The following is a 17,999-nucleotide window of genomic DNA, read 5'->3' as shown; positions in this document are numbered from 1 at the left end:
ATGGGTGATATCCAATATTCTTTTTATCTCGTTTAGGGCATTTTTTGCCCATCTGTCATTGAAATAGTAGATATCTTATTCCCTACAACAGGTGTGTCTTCTAAGGGGCACCTCCTATGTCTGACATCTGAATATGTGATACTTAATATGTACTCTTTAACTATTTTTGTTTCAAAAAATTTTTTGGGTTAGCAGGAACATTACCTGCAATACCCTACTATAGGTGTGCATATTCAAACAAAACACAGGATTTTTCTAACAAGCAGGAACACCACCTGCAATACCCTCTCATAGGTGTGTATATATAAACAAGTCTGTGTGTATATTAAAACAACTTATTTTCCTGCAAGACTAGCAGGTATTCCAAGCAGGAACACTACCTGCAATACCCTCTCATAGGAGTGCATACTCAATCAATTCTGTGTGTATATTTATTTTTCAAACAAAAAATACACACATTTTCTAGGTAAATACCGTGTGCCCACCACTGTTTAAAAAATTCATACTTTTCCACTGTCATAAGTGAATATTTAGTGTGTTTATCTCTCGGCACCTTATGCTTCTCTTCTTAATTGTATCATCTGTACGATACTGCTTATCATCACCAAGATGCATATCTAATTGAAATCCAACAGGTGACCGCAAGAAATTAAGAACGTCCAAATATGTGTCCTATATGACTTTGTAATTCTTTTTCTACATTCTCACTTTCCTTCCTTCCGTGAACTCTCATCCACGATTCAGGCGGACTAGTCCCCTACGGGACACGTCCCGCCAGTCTAACGGGGACAGCAGATTCACATCTTATTATCTATACATTCTTATCATATTCTCTCCCGAGAAGGAATCCATCCTTCCGCTTCGGTGCACTCTCATTGGCGATGTAGGGTAATTTCTCTCTACGACCATACCCCTCCGTTCACGCCCAATCTCGTCCGATCTTGGAAGCTAAACGGAGGTGGGCTGGGTCAGTACCTAGACGGGTGACTACTAGGGAATACCCGGTGAAGTAGGAAGATCTACCTAGGGCAATAACGCCAACAGCAGTATCACTACTTTACTGATTCCTACCATTTTCCTAATCATTAATAAATTTACCAATCTAAGACAGTGGCTAACTACCAGATATCAGCACATAGTGTGTGGGCTCTCTCATTCACTAACCCTACCCTATTCAGGGTTGTATTAATACAAACCAAGTTTGTACAGATTCTTGGCAGACGGAGGTTGCTTGTGATGTAGCCACCCTCCATTATGCAATTATCCAGGTATAATTAAGGATCTGAACATTCCACACATTATTTTGTAACGCTTAATGGTGTTCCTTCCTGATACAATTTTCATACATGGTCATACGTGCAGTATATATCCAGTTTTGAGTTTTCTAATGAGGTGTAGAGTACAAGCTTAAGATGTCATTATCATTTCTCATTTGATCATAATTGAAAAGTAAACAATAATAAGAGTGCGCCCAAACTAGAGTCATACTTTTTCTCCTTGTAGATACATTTGTACTTCCTTTTTATGACCCTGGGCGCACCGCCATACGGACAGATAGGGATTTCCAATATATGATCGTCCATTTCTGGCTTCTATATCATTCCCTGTATTTTTGAATCTATTTCTGTGCAAGATCAACAACCTGTGTTTTTTCATGTATGTATATGCTGAGCCATGCTCAGTTTCTGATCCTTTGCACGACCAATTCACTAATTTTCTGGGCAGATAACCTGTATCGCCCGTAAACTTGTCTTCCGTCCTGTACTCGCTTTCCTCTAACTCACTAACCCATTAGCCTCAAACTGACATACGGCACTATATCTAGTTCTCCGACCTAAGCCCCCTACTGTGAAGTATAAGCAGCATTAATCCTTTCATAAGAGGCAGTCTGGTTCCTGGGAAAACAGTATACCAGCAGCGTAATATGTCCTCCTTCTCTCTCAAAAATGAGTTATCCAAACGGAGGAATGTTGGTCAACTAGAAGACCTCCTGTCAGAAACCCTCAATATCGAGACTACGCCTACTGATTGGAGAACACCCTTTTCCAAATTACAGAGAACTCTTCAGAGACGTATCCGCCTGACCTGGGACATTACAACGTTAGACAACTACATCAAGCATAAAATCGTACCAAGGGGCCTTAGACCAAAAATTTTCCCGTCTTTTCCCCTTGCCACAGAGAGTCTGAAGCACGAATGGGAATCCGCCCTATTAAAATGCTCCAGTGATTTACTGCACATCCTGGTTAAACATGATACCTTAATGTTAGATCAGGTTGAAAAGGAGATAGAGGAACTGGGCAAGGAATTAGAAAACTGGGAAAAAGACATTTCATTCCAGACAACCTTCGAAAAATACAAGAAGGATCTTGACACTTATGAAAAAACCATTGTTGATCGAAAGCGGAATAAGTTGCAACGAGATAAACGGGACTTTTCCCAGGGTGATATCTTCAAGTGGAACCCCCAACCCCCCAGGAATAGAGGTAGAAGGCAACCAGAGGGGTTTACCTTTTCTGAATTCGAGTCATCTACAAGTGAGGACTCTCTCAGTGAGACACCGGATACGGGACGATCCATCTCCAACTCCAGTAGGGAAGGTTCTCCTCATTTTTTAGAAAGAGGACAGAAACCAAGAGGAAGATACAGACCACAAGAAAGACGAGACGAGGGGGGAAGAAGAGACACGGGACGAGATTCTCGATGGGACACGCCACGAACATCAAAGTATCCGGAACGTCAGAGACGGAAGATACGATAGACTCATCCACATCTCATCACCTAACAATAATCAACTTATCCAACAGAACTCTTACCCCGGCACAATCAAATGTTCTCAGCAAAGGTCTATCCTTCTCTCCTGCGAAGTCCTTCAACAGATTCCTGTGGGAAAAAGATCTTAGACTATTTGGTCGTAAACTCCTACTGAAGAAATTCTTTGCAAGGAGGAGTAAACAAAAGGATGACATCCTAGAAGTCCCACAAACGGAGGAAGACCGCAACATACTTAGCATTCTGGAAGAACTATACCTAGAATCCAATAGGGACTCTACAGTCGATCAACGACCTAAGTGCAAGAACAAATCCAATTTTTTTCCGTCTGATGATAATAGCCCCGAAGTGCGAGTATTTCTTAATTTGGTGGCCAAGGAATTTGATCAGATTCATATACAAAACCTTAACAAACATTACAGATTTCCAGACAATCTGAAGAAAGAAGAAAGACAAGCATTGAAACAACTGAATACCTGGAAGGATGTGGTTATAAAACCGTCCGATAAAGGCGGGAATATCGTTCTCTGGCCCACTGAGATGTATACCATTGAGGCACTCCGTCAATTGAATCAGACGGACTGTTACAAGAGACTTTCCCACAATCCAATTCCACAATTTATGAGAGAATACTCCCAACTGATCCATGAAGCAGCATCTACTGGAACAATTACCAAACAGGAATACAAATATCTCTCTGTTACCAATCCCAGGATACCCACCTTCTACCTCCTTCCCAAGGTCCACAAAAACATCCAAAGACCACCCGGCAGACCGATTATGTCTGGAAATGGAGGGATGCTAGAACAACCCAGCCGGTTCCTCGACCTACATTTGCGTGAATACGTATTACAGCTGCCATCGTACTTACAAGACACATCGGACCTGCTCCGTAAGATACAAGACATTAACTTTGAAGAGCATTTTCTACTGGCCACTTTGGACGTAGAAGCCCTGTATACGAGTATTGATCACCAAGTAGGTCTCGAGGCAGTAAGACATTTCCTGGATTTCAGAAAAAATGAGGATTTCAATTCCCTGTTATTTAATTTGATGAAATTTGTATTAGAGAAGAACCACTTCACTTTCCAGGATCGCTTTTATTTACAAGTCAGGGGCACTGCGATGGGCGCGGCTTGCGCACCAACGTATGCCAATCTATTTCTTGGGAGATGGGAACAGACTCATGTATTCAATGAACAGAATGACAGATACACCGACCATGTGCTAATTTGGCTCCGTTACATAGATGACATCTTCATCATCTGGGACGGCACAGAGGAACTTTTATTGTCTTTCATTCATCATCTTAATAACAATAATTTGAATATCAAATTAACATACACGATCAGCAAAGACAAGGTTGCCTTCTTGGACCTACAGGTCTATAAATCTCCTGAGGGCACTTTGGCCACAGAACTCTATCGAAAAGAAACTGCTACTAACAGCATTCTCCTCCAAACCAGCGCACACTTCCCTCCCACAATTGAGAACATTCCCAAGGGAGAATTTTTGAGACTGAGGCGTAATTGCTCGGAGGTAGAGGTCTACAAAAGTAAAAGTCATGAATTGATTGATCGGCTCCGAGAAAGGGGATACAGTAAGCGCTCTTTGAAGCGGGCTCAGAAGGAAGCCCTACATACCAGCAGGGATAGTCTGATCTCTCAACGGCAACCTAAAAACAAAGATGATGAGACCACAGTTAGGTTCATTGGAACCTTCTGTCCTGAATGGAAGCTCTTAAAACAGGCAATTGAAAAACATCTGCCTATTCTTCAATTAGATACGGACTTATCACCGTATGTTGATTCCAAAATTAACATGAGCTGGCGAAGGTCCAGTAATATCAAGGATCACTTAGTCAGGAGTCACTTTGTCCGTGAAACAACAAGACAAAGCCAAATAACGGACTACATGACAAGTGGAACACCAGCGAACACTAGAGTGACAGGCTCCTTTCCCTGTGGCAAATGTAAAATATGCCCTCATATTCTAAAAACAAACTCAGTAGTGGACAGATATGGAAAGAACATAATGATCAAACAGTTTTTCAATTGTGACACACAAGCACTAATTTATTGTATTACGTGCAGCTGCGACACAAGGTACATAGGCATGACAACGCGTAAACTCAAGGAAAGAGCCTTGGAACATCTGGGCACTTGTCGAAATGCCGCTACGGATCTTGCGAGGATGAAGCAGCTAACAACTGTTGCAAGACACTTCCATACCTTCCATAAGGATCACCAGAACGATTTCAAGATTTTTGGCTTGGAACAAATTCACCTGGGAATTAGAGGCGGGGATATTACGAAAGAACTTTTGAAAAAAGAGAGTGAATGGACCTTTAGGCTTAATGGTCTGCGACCCAATGGCCTCAATGAGAATATTAATTATAGTGTTTTCTTGTGAGACTCCCCTTGCATAGCACTCCCATAACTTGCAAGATCTACATAGGTCTATTTTCATCCCCCACAGGTACCCCATCTCCATCATCCCATCACTCACCTCTCCCATCCACACCTCACACTATACGTAATGCCACTCACCAATTGCAATCAGCATACACCTTCATGTCACATCACTCGCACACATAGGGTCCACCATGTACACCAACACACTTCCTATCACCACACCATCCTCCCCTCTTTCACCCTTCACCCCCCCCCCCCCCACGCGCACACAAACATACACAGTACATTCATGCGTCACCATTAATATCAGGTCCTGGTAATGCCAACCCAGGCGAGCATTTCATACTCTCACACCTATTTATCATCACTTCTATCCTCTAGCACACCACACTTCTAATTCCAACCATTTTCCCCATCCCGCACACCCAATTTCAACTCACCAACCCTTCCTCATATTCCCATCCAACAGACTATAATACACATATATATATATATATATATACATATCCAACACAGCTTTTAACATACACCTGTTTTCACAGACTCCCACCATATATACACCACAATGCATTCCCCTTCCTCTTAATCTAACACTAGTCACACTAATTTTCCCATTCTACACAATGAAACGCAAATACATCAAGTCAAGCAAGCACGAGACACTCTGACCGCTCCCCCTCCCCCCCCTCCCAGGTTTGTTAAGTTGTGCTGTTTTTTCTTGTTTATTGACCAACACATTTCAAGAAAGTCACTGTGCTCAGAAGTAAGAACATAAGCCCAGCAGACTACTTCCACTTACAGCGGAACATAGCGTCCGTCTAGTCACCGTGGTAACAGAATACAGTCTCCATAGCAACCAGCTAGAACCCAGAACGGGCGGAAGTCTATGTAACGACTTCCGCCCACACATTCCTTCCAGCGTCACCATACCGCCGTTCGCGGCCCTCACACGCTGAGACACAGTAACCATGACAACCCGCTTTAGCCTAGTAGGGCGGAAGTGAAGGTAATGACCCCCGCCCACATAACTCGTCCGCCGGACACCGCCGATGCGGCCCTCTAATATCAATCCTACGGGTAATTTCCAATTATATTCACAGCCCATACAAGCGGTTTTAATATTCACAGGTACTCTCTTTGTTCGCAACATAGCCATACAGTGAGGGCGGAAGCACCAAGTAAAACTTCCGCCCCACTCTGGCTAAACAATGACCGACAGTCTTTCTCCCAATCAGGAATACCAGTTCAGACTATTCCCGCCCACATGACCAATCATAGGAAGACACTAATTGCTGGCTCCATTAAATACCCAGGCATCAGACTTCCTTTAGCTGCTCAGAATGAAAGTGAACAAGCCCGTTACCGGGTGAAACGCATTTTTCCAAGGGGCACCTCTCATGTCTGACATCAGGAATGGGTGATATCCAATATTCTTTTTATCTCGTTTAGGGCATTTTTTGCCCATCTGTCATTGAAATAGTAGATATCTTATTCCCTACAACAGGTGTGTCTTCTAAGGGGCACCTCCTATGTCTGACATCTGAATATGTGATACTTAATATGTACTCTTTAACTATTTTTGTTTCAAAACATTTTTTTGGTTAGCAGGAACATTACCTGCAATACCCTACTATAGGTGTGCATATTCAAACAAAACACAGGATTTTTCTAACAAGCAGGAACACCACCTGCAATACCCTCTCATAGGTGTGTATATATAAACAAGTCTGTGTGTATATTAAAACAACTTATTTTCCTGCAAGACTAGCAGGTATTCCAAGCAGGAACACTACCTGCAATACCCTCTCATAGGAGTGCATACTCAATCAATTCTGTGTGTATATTTATTTTTCAAACAAAAAATACACACATTTTCTAGGTAAATACCGTGTGCCCACCACTGTTTAAAAAATTCATACTTTTCCACTGTCATAAGTGAATATTTAGTGTGTTTATCTCTCGGCACCTTATGCTTCTCTTCTTAATTGTATCATCTGTACGATACTGCTTATCATCACCAAGACGCATATCTAATTGAAATCCAACAGGTGACCGCAAGAAATTAAGAACGTCCAAATATGTGTCCTATATGACTTTGTAATTCTTTTTCTACATTCTCACTTTCCTTCCTTCCGTGAACTCTCATCCACGATTCAGGCGGACTAGTCCCCTACGGGACACGTCCCGCCAGTCTAACGGGGACAGCAGATTCACATCTTATTATCTATACATTCTTATCATATTCTCTCCCGAGAAGGAATCCATCCTTCCGCTTCGGTGCACTCTCATTGGCGATGTAGGGTAATTTCTCTCTACGACCATACCCCTCCGTTCACGCCCAATCTCGTCCGATCTTGGAAGCTAAACGGAGGTGGGCTGGGTCAGTACCTAGACGGGTGACTACTAGGGAATACCCGGTGAAGTAGGAAGATCTACCTAGGGCAATAACGCCAACAGCAGTATCACTACTTTACTGATTCCTACTATTTTCCTAATCATTAATAAATTTACCAATCTAAGACAGTGGCTAACTACCAGATATCAGCACATAGTGTGTGGGGTCTCTCATTCACTAACCCTACCCTATTCAGGGTTGTATTAATACAAACCAAGTTTGTACAGATTCTTGGCAGACGGAGGTTGCTTGTGATGTAGCCACCCTCCATTATGCAATTATCCAGGTATAATTAAGGATCTGAACATTCCACACATTATTTTGTAACGCTTAATGGTGTTCCTTCCTGATACAATTTTCATACATGGTCATACGTGCAGTATATATCCAGTTTTGAGTTTTCTAATGAGGTGTAGAGTACAAGCTTAAGATGTCATTATCATTTCTCATTTGATCATAATTAAAAAGTAAACAATAATAAGAGTGCGCCCAAACTAGAGTCATACTTTTTCTCCTTGTAGATACATTTGTACTTCCTTTTTATGACCCTGGGCGCACCGCCATACGGACAGATAGGGATTTCCAATATATGATCGTCCATTTCTGGCTTCTATATCATTCCCTGTATTTTTGAATCTATTTCTGTGCAAGATCAACAACCTGTGTTTTTTCATTGTAACACCCTCTAGCAGTCAGGCACACCATAACACCCTCTAACACTCTGACATGGTAACACCCTCTTGGTAACACACTCTGACATGGTAACACCCTGTAACACTCTGACATGGTAACACCCTCTTGGTAACACCCTCTAACACTGTGACATGGTAACACCCTCTTGGTAACTCCCTCTAACACCAACATTGTAACACCCTCTAACACTCTGACATGGTAACACCCTCTAACACTTTGACATGGTAACACCCTCTTGGTAACACACTCTGACATGGTAACACCCTCTAACACTCTGACATGGTAACACCATCTTGGTAACACCCTCTAACACGAACATTCTAACACCCTCTAACACTCTGACATGGTAACACCCTCTTGGTAACACACTCTGACATGGTAACACCCTCTAACACTCTGACATGGTAACACCCTCTTGGTAACACACTCTGACATGGTAACACCCTCTAACACTCTGACATGGCAACACCCTCTAACACTATGACATGGTAACACCCTCTTGGTAACACCCTCTAACACTAACATTGTAACACCCTCTAACACTCTGACATGGTAACACCCTCTAACACTCTGATATGGTAACACCCTCTAACACTCTGACACGGTAACACCCTCTAACACTCTGACATGGTAACACCCTCTTGGTAACACCCTCTAACACTCTGACATGGTAACACCCTCTTAGTAACACACTCTAACATTGTAACACCCTCTTACATTGTAACACCCTCTAGCAGTCAAGCACATGGTAATACCCTATAACACTCTGACATGGTAACACCCTATAACAATCTAACATTGTAACACCCTATAACACTCTGACTGTTAGGCGCCGGGGTCCGCTCGTCGGTGCGGCCCGGCGCCTAGCAACCAGGGACGCCGTGCGCGTACAGCCGCCGGCTCCCTGGCAACGCTAGACGCCGGGCGCACGGAGCCGCTCTGACCCTAGCAACGGGGACGCCACGTTCGGGCCGCGTTCCCCGTTGCTGGGTCTGTTCTAATTGTATCATGATGTGCTGATTGTATCATGGTGTGCTGGCCGTGCAGCATGCAAGCTGCACGGCATTAATTGTGATGACCCAGTCTGGCTCCTGATTGGGGAGCTCACACTTATAAGCACCCTTTGGACTTCTCACAGACGCCGGTGATAGCTTCCTGTTTGCCTTTGTCAGTTGCAGAGAGTTTCCAGTCCTGCTCTATCCGGTTGTTCCTGTCCTCAGTGGTCCTGTACTCGGATATTTGTCATCTATTCCTGGAGTCTGACGAGCACCTTTAACATCCTGTGGTGTTCGTGAGTCACGGCGCAGCCGTGTGTTGCGGCTTGTCCGCTTACTGTTTATTATTTAGTTTATTTGTGTTCTGGAGCTTTTGCGGAGGATTCCGCTCCCACAGATCCACTCTGGTATCCAGCGGTGCTGGATAGGAGTAACGGATCAGTGGATCTTTGGTTGTCCTTTTCCCTGGCGGCTAGTCCGCACATACCTTGGTTTAAGTTAGTTAGCTTGTAACCCCTGGCCTGGTTGCTTAGTCAGAGGGCCCCTTGTTATCACCCTGTCTCGGATTTCCCTTTGTCTCCCATTAAGACCTGAGGGGGCATCGGGGTTGGGCAGACATAATCCGCCCTTTGAACGCGGCTGCCATGGGCTCAAGCAACCATAGTCTCGCAGGGGATTTCTGATAACACGGGCGAGACAACGGAGTTAGGGCGCCAGGGGTTACTAGGCTCTCCTGCTCCCACAACCAGCAAATCTTCCCAGTACTCAGACCTCTGCCATTTGATCTCCTCTGGTCTGGAGTACGGGAATCATAACATTATCACCGGCCAGACAAAAAAAAAAAAAAATTAAAATTAACAGGAGTTGATTTTTTTTTACTTATTCAGTTGGGAGATTTTTTGTCGGCCTCATGAATCCCACCGGTGTTGGGCCAAATCCTGGCCAGCTTCTAGTTAGTCAGATTCAAGAACTTACTCAGATGGTTCAGGATCTGTCCCTCCGGGTGAGGTCACAGGAAGATCTGTTACGGACTTCCCCGAGGGTCATTCCTGAACCAAAGATGCATCTGCCTGACCGTTTTTCTGGGGATAGAAAACAGTTTTTTAATTTTAAAGAGTCTTGTAAACTTTATTTTCGTTTAAGACCAGTCTCCTCAGGTACGGAGGCTCAGCGGGTTGGAATTATTATTTCTCTGCTTCAGGGGGATCCTCAGACCTGGGCTTTTGGTTTAAAGACAGACGATCCAGCCTTATTGTCTGTAGACGCCTTTTTAAAATCGTTAGGGCTACTGTATGACGACCCTGATAGAGAGGCGTCCGCTGAGAGTCAGTTGCGTGCTCTCAGACAGGGTAGGAATCCCGCAGAGATTTATTGTACGGAGTTTCGCCGTTGGTCGAACGACTGTGGATGGAATGACCCAGCCCTGCGCAGTCAGTTTCGCCTCGGCTAATCTGAATCTATTAAAGACAGTCTCCTTCAGTATCCCGCTCCTGAGACTCTCGATAAACTCATGGAGCTCTCTATTAAGATAGATCGTCGGCTCAGAGAGCGGAGGGCTGAAAAAGGAGCGTCTGTCGGGTCTACTCCTTGTGTTTTTTCCATCCCTGTGGACATGGAGGAGCCTATGCAGATAGGTCTCTCCAAATTGTCTCATGAAGAAAGAACCAGGAGGCAAAATTCTGGTCTTTGTTTATACTGTGGAGGTAAGGGACATTTTGCCCGTAGTTGTCCGAACAAGTCGGGAAACTTCCCGACCAAGTGAGTTGTGAGGGGGTTCACTTTGGTCTGCAGCTTATCTCCTCAAATAATTCACTGTTAGTTCCTGCTAAAGTTTCCTTTGGCAGCCTCTGTTCCTCGGTCTCTGCTTTTGTGGACAGTGGAGCTGCAGGGAACTTTATGGATTTAACATGGGCCAAGGCCTTAGGTATTCCTCAGTTAACCTTGGGTAGGTGTGTCACCATGCATGGTTTAGATGGGAGTCCCTTGTCCAATGGGGTTATTTCTCTCTGTACACCTCCTGTTTTACTTTCGGTAGGAGCTCTACATTCTGAAAAGATTGAGTTTTTCCTTACCCATTGTCCAGCAGTTCCTGTGGTTCTGGGTCACCCTTGGCTGGCCTTTCATAATCCCATCATTGATTGGCAGTCGGGGGAGATCTTACAATGGGGTACCATCTGTAATAAAGAATGTATTACGCTTCCTATCCGAGTAGCTGCCGCCGTTCCCGCACCCATTCCTGTGGAATACCAGGATTTTGTTGATGTATTTTCCAAGGGCAATGCGGATATTCTGCCTCCCCATAGGCCTTATGATTGTGCCATTGAGCTAATTCCTGGTGCCACGTTGCCTAAAGGAAGGTTATATGCATTGTCTGGTCCTGAAACTGTGGCCATGAATGAGTATGTGAAAGAAAGCCTTGGGAAAGGATTTATCAGGCCATCCAAATCCCCTTTAAGTGCAGGTTTCTTCTTCGTAGAGAAGAAGGATGGTTCTCTCAGACCCTGCATTGATTTTAGAGCTTTGAATAAAATCTCAGTAAAGAATACTTACCCTCTGCCGCTGATCTCTGTCCTCTTTGATCAGCTACGTTCGGCTGTGATTTTTTCTAAGATTGACCTGAGAGGAGCATATAACCTCATCAGAATCAAGTCAGGGGATGAGTGGAAAACGGCATTCAGTACTCAGTCAGGCCACTATGAGTATCTGGTCATGCCATTTGGCCTGTCTAACGCTCCGGCAGTCTTCCAGGATCTCATTAACGATGTGCTCCGTGAATTTCTTGGAAGGTTCGTTGTAGTCTACTTAGACGATATTTTGATATATTCTGATTCTGTAGAACAACATGTTACCCAGGTGCGTCAAGTTCTAAAAAAATTACGTGAAAATCACCTGTATGCCAAGCTGGAGAAGTGTGAATTTCATGTTACGGAGGTATCCTTTTTAGGGTACATTATTTCCCCTCGGGGATTCTGTATGGAACCAAAGAAGCTCCAAGCCATCCTTAGTTGGGCGCAACCCACCAACTTAAAAGCAATTCAGCGCTTTTTAGGGTTTGCGAACTACTATAGAAGATTTATTCACTCTTTCTCTGACCTAGTTGCTCCCATTGTGGCACTAACTAAGAAGGGAGCAGATCCTACCAATTGGTCACGTGAAGCTGAGTTATCTTTTCAGGCCTTGAAACAAGCCTTTGTCTCAGCCCCTGTCCTCAGACATCCCAACCCAGAATTGCCTTTCATTGTTGAGGTTGATGCCTCGGAGATTGGAGTGGGGGCTATCCTATCTTAGAAGGATCCGGATTCCCTTGAATTACATCCTTGTGCCTTTATGTCCAGGAAATTCTCATCTGCAGAATCCAACTACGATGTTGGTAACCGGGAATTGCTGGCTATTAAATGGGCTTTCGAGGAGTGGAGACATTGGCTTGAAGGAGCGACTCATACTATTTCAGTTTTGACTGATCACAAAAATCTTCAATACATTGAATCAGCTAAGCGACTGAATGCCCGGCAGGCTCGTTGGGCTTTATTTTTTACTCGTTTCAAATTCGTTATCACCTTCAGGCCAGGTTCCAAGAATACTAAGGCAGATGCCCTGTCACGCAGTTTTCTTCCAGTTCAAGACAACAGTCCTGTTACTCCCATACTGCCGTCCTCAACCATTCGGGCAGGCCTCACACAGGATGTATTTACCCAATTAAAGCTGCTTCAACATCAAGCTCCTGGAAATACTCCTGCTGGTCGTCTTTTTGTCCCTGAGTTTTTGAGAGCAACTGTTTTGACGGGGTTTCATGATAGCAAAGTTGCCGGGCATCCGGGAATCGCTAAGACTTTGGAATTAGTCTCCCGCTCAGTATGGTGGCCTGGTCTTTCCAAAGACATTAAAGAGTTTGTTTTTTCGTGTCAGGTCTGTGCACAGCATAAAGTTCCCCGTTCTTTACCCATCGGTCAACTTATGCCCTTGAATGTTCCTCTTAGGCCATGGTCGCATATCTCCATGGATTTTGTGGTGGACCTCCCTCTGTCAGCCGGATGCCGAGTCATATGGGTGGTAGTGGACCGTTTTAGCAAAATGGCCCATTTCATTGCTCTTCCCCGATTGCCATCTGCCCAGGGATTGGCAGTCTTGTTCCTCCGCCATGTTTTCAGACTCCATGGCTTACCCACTGATATTGTTTCTGATCGGGGTCCACAATTCATTGCACAATTTTAGAAGTCTTTTTGTGCTTCATTAAAGATGAAGTTATCTTTAACGTCCGGCTATCATCCCCAATCCAATGGGCAGACTGAGCGAGTTAATCAATCTCTAAAACAATATTTGCGTTTGTACTCGGCCAAACTCCAAAATGACTGGTCGGAGTTTCTTCCATTGGCGGAGTTTGCTTATAATAATGCCTGTCATTCTTCCACCAATGTGTCTCCATTTTTTGCAGTTTTTGGTTTTCACCCCAGAGCTAATTCATTTTTTCAACATTCCTCTGTCTCCTCACTGGCCCTGACCTCTCATCTTAAACTTATTTGGAGAAAAGTGCACCTGGCTCTCATAAAAGCGGCATTCCGGGAAAAAAGATTTTCTGACAGGCTCCGGCGGCCGTGCACTTTTAAAGTAGGAGATAAGGTGTGGTTGTCGACTCGCAACATTAAACTTCGACAAACCTCAGCCAGATTGGGTCCTAAATTTATTGGACCATTTCACATTATCAAAAAAGTCAATCCAGTTGCTTTCCGGTTACGTTTACCAAAAACTTTACGGATCGGAAATACCTTCCATTGCTCATTGCTGAAACCATATGTTTCGTCCAGTAGATTTCCTCGTAAAATATCTCAGGGGAAATCACCTATAAATGTACAGGGTCAGCAGGAGTTCTTGGTGGAGAAGGTTCTCGATTCCAAGTTGTCCCGGGGTCGGCTTTATTTTTTGGTACATTGGAGAGGTTATGGGCCAGAGGAAAGGTCTTGGGTCCTGGATGAGGATCTTCATGCCCCGAGGCTCAAAAGGGCATTTTTTCGAGAATTTCCTCAGAAACCTGGCTTTAGGGGTTCCTTGACCCCTCCTCAAGGGGGGGGTACTGTTAGGCGCCGGGGTCCGCTCGTCGGTGCGGCCCGGCGCCTAGCAACCAGGGACGCCGTGCGCGTACAGCCGGCGGCTCCCTGGCAACGCTAGACGCCGGGCGCACGGAGCCGCTCTGACCCTAGCAACGGGGACGCCACGTTCGGGCCGCGTTCCCCGTTGCTGGGTCTGTTCTAATTGTATCATGATGTGCTGATTGTATCATGGTGTGCTGGCCGTGCAGCATGCAAGCTGCACGGCATTAATTGTGATGACCCAGTCTGGCTCCTGATTGGGGAGCTCACACTTATAAGCACCCTTTGGACTTCTCACAGACGCCGGTGATAGCTTCCTGTTTGCCTTTGTCAGTTGCAGAGAGTTTCCAGTCCTGCTCTATCCGGTTGTTCCTGTCCTCAGTGGTCCTGTACTCGGATATTTGTCATCTATTCCTGGAGTCTGACCGAGCACCTTTAACATCCTGTGGTGTTCGTGAGTCACGGCGCAGCCGTGTGTTGCGGCTTGTCCGCTTACTGTTTATTATTTAGTTTATTTGTGTTCTGGAGCTTTTGCGGAGGATTCCGCTCCCACAGATCCACTCTGGTATCCAGCGGTGCTGGATAGGAGTAACGGATCAGTGGATCTTTGGTTGTCCTTTTCCCTGGCGGCTAGTCCGCACATACCTTGGTTTAAGTTAGTTAGCTTGTAACCCCTGGCCTGGTTGCTTAGTCAGAGGGCCCCTTGTTATCACCCTGTCTCGGATTTCCCTTTGTCTCCCATTAAGACCTGAGGGGGCATCGGGGTTGGGCAGACATAATCCGCCCTTCGAACGCGGCTGCCATGGGCTCAAGCAACCATAGTCTCGCAGGGGATTTCTGATAACACGGGCGAGACAACGGAGTTAGGGCGCCAGGGGTTACTAGGCTCTCCTGCTCCCACAACCAGCAAATCTTCCCAGTACTCAGACCTCTGCCATTTGATCTCCTCTGGTCTGGAGTACGGGAATCATAACACTGACATGGTAACACCCTCTAACCTCTGATATGGTAACACCCTCTAACACTCTGACATGGTAACACCCTCTAACACTCTGACATGGTAACACCCTCTTGGTAACACCCTCTAACACTCTAACATTGTAACACCCTCTTACATTGTAACACCCTCTAGCAGTCAAGCACATGGTAACACCCTCTAACACTCTGACATGGTAACACCCTATAACACTCTGACATGGTAACACCCTCTTACATGGTAACACCCTCTAACACTCTGACATGGTAACACCCTCTCTCACTCTGCCATGGTAACACCCTTTTACATTGTAACACCCTCTAGCAGTCAAGCACATGGTAACACCCTCTAACACTCTGACATGGTAACACCCTCTTACATTGTAACACCCTCTAGTAGTCAAGCACATGGTAACACCCTCTAACACTCTGACATGGTAACACCCTCTAACACTCTGACATGGTAACACCCTCTAATTACTATAACATTCTGTAACACTCTTATATTGTAACACCCTCTAACAGTCAAACACACTGTAACACTGAACACTGAAGTGTGAGCGAACGGTTGCCCTGGAAGCCCAGGTAACTGATCTAGAGCAAACCGTTATGCAGCTCAGGGGGATTTACAATCTCGAGCAAGGCCTAGATAGAACGGTGGAGGAGTTGCGGGAGGGGTCACCGGTAGATGAGGATGAGGAGGACCAGGCAGCTAGTTGGGTCACAGTTAGAAGGAAGAAAAAGAGGGGGAGGCTCGACATCTCTGAACTATCAAACCCCAACAAATTAGCTCGATTGGACGAGGATTCGGTGGAGGATAGTGATGAAATGACGGAGCCGGAGGAGACTGTTTCCACTAGCAACCAGAGGAGCGGTCCCTCTGGTGCATTTGGTATAAAAGATAGTGAGGTACCTAGTCACATTGTGGTGGGGGATTGTGAGAGGTGCGGTGCGGCCTGCGGGTGCGTGTGGTGGTGCCTGCTGCCGTGCAGGTGTAGACTCGGTACTCACCAGGCGCCGCTCGCTCTCACCTTCAGGTACCGGAATCCTCAACGGACCTGGAAATCTTCACTCGGATCCGGACACGGCGATTCCCTCTCGGAGCTGACCGACGACCTAGCTGAGGAGAGAAGGGTTTACATCAAAGGGGTATCGACCCTTCTTCCGGTGGAACAGGGGATACCCCAGGGGTGGCTGCGACCTTCACCGGCTGGGTGAATGGTCATCACCGGCACAAAGCCTCAGCTACCCAGCTTTCACACACTCGCGCTTTCGCACGTAGTGTGATGAAAGGGATTCTCACGTCCGTGAGCAATCCTAACTCCGGCGCTCGGGGACAAACAAGGGACAGACGTACACGGATGCTACTCACCGTCACGAGTCTTGCACTCCGATCTTCTCCACTTACAGGTCCCTGTAAGGAGGCAAAGAGAAACAGCCGTGCAGGGCCTAACTAGACCTAGTGTCACACCCTATACTATCTACAACAGCGGAGCCCTCAAACTAGCTCTGTGGGTGTGGTGCAACACAACTATGCACAACTTACACAACACATACACTTTGCCCTGCACGGTAACAACATATAACACACTATCGGAGTTACAACATAAAACGGTGCTGTCCCTTTATCTACCCGACCCAGAACACCCAGTAGTGGGGACCGCACAGCTCACCCACCTACCGTACTCTCAGGGTGGCCTGAGCCTAGCGCCCAGTACCACCTTTACTCACCTCAGGGAAACGCTGCTTCGCTGGGCCTAGCGCCCCCTAACTGCCCACAGGCCGGAGGCCTGACTTTGCCCACGGGCCTAGCGCCCGCCTAACTTGCCGCCCGTTGGGTGACCTGGGCCTTGTGCCCAGGGTCACCTTTCATATCCCTAATTTGGCCACAAATCCACTAGGGCCTAGCGCCCTCTAATGTCCCCACAGGCCTAGTGCCTGAACGTGCCCCTCGGGCCTAATGCCCGCCTAACTGTGCCCACAGGCCGGTGGCCTGACTATCCTCATGGGCCTAGTGCCCAACATGTGCCCCCCAGGTCTAGTGCCTGCCTATCTGGTGCCGCAGAGGTTGGGTGGCTTGGGCCTAATGCCCAAACCACCTAATCAGAATAATGACCCCCAATCTCCTAACCGCGCCACAGGCCTAGTGCCTGACTTGTGCCCTCGGGCCTAATGCCCGTCCCTGGTGGTCTAGGGAGGAAAAGGGGAGGGGGGAAGGATGCCTCACTGAGGCCTTACCTAACCCGGGGGCCTCCGGTGCCCTCTTCGGCCGCTGGCCCGTCCTGGCCAGCGGCGCCGCCGTCGCATCGCCGCGTCCAGCCGCCGCTGGACATCTTCTTTCCCAGGGCTGGAGTCTTCAGGCCTCTTCAGCGGCCACCGGAGCTCTTCTCCCTGCGGCCGTCGTCGTCTTCCTCCACGCAGTCCTTGTTTCCTGTCCGGCTCCTCTTCCTTCTTCGCGCTCTTCTGCGCGCGCGCTGTCCTCTTCGGCTCCCGCCCGCGACGTCTTCTCCTCTTCCCGCTCCTCAGCGCCGTCGTCCTCCGCTCTGGCTCCCGCCCGGCGTCTGACGTCAGACGCCGGGGGCGGGGCCTATGACGCGGCGAGCGCCGATTGGCTCGCCGCGTCTCTCTCCTATTGGCTGCCGCTCCGGGAGCCGCGATTGGCTCCCGGAGG

At 46.6% G+C, this 17,999-nt stretch overlaps 2 pseudogenes; both read left to right on the top strand.

Moving 5' to 3' along the window:
* Nucleotides 1–897: 897 nt before the first annotated feature.
* Nucleotides 898–1,016, top strand: LOC134897826 (5S ribosomal RNA; annotated as a pseudogene).
* A 6,480-nt stretch (nucleotides 1,017–7,496) lies between these two features.
* On the top strand, nucleotides 7,497–7,615 carry LOC134897825 (5S ribosomal RNA; annotated as a pseudogene).
* Nucleotides 7,616–17,999: the final 10,384 nt, after the last annotated feature.

Source organism: Pseudophryne corroboree, chromosome 3, assembly GCF_028390025.1.
Source record: "Pseudophryne corroboree isolate aPseCor3 chromosome 3, aPseCor3.hap2, whole genome shotgun sequence".
In the NCBI taxonomy this organism is placed as follows: Eukaryota; Metazoa; Chordata; class Amphibia; order Anura; family Myobatrachidae; genus Pseudophryne; species Pseudophryne corroboree.
This window is presented reverse-complemented; position numbering and strand designations above follow the sequence as displayed.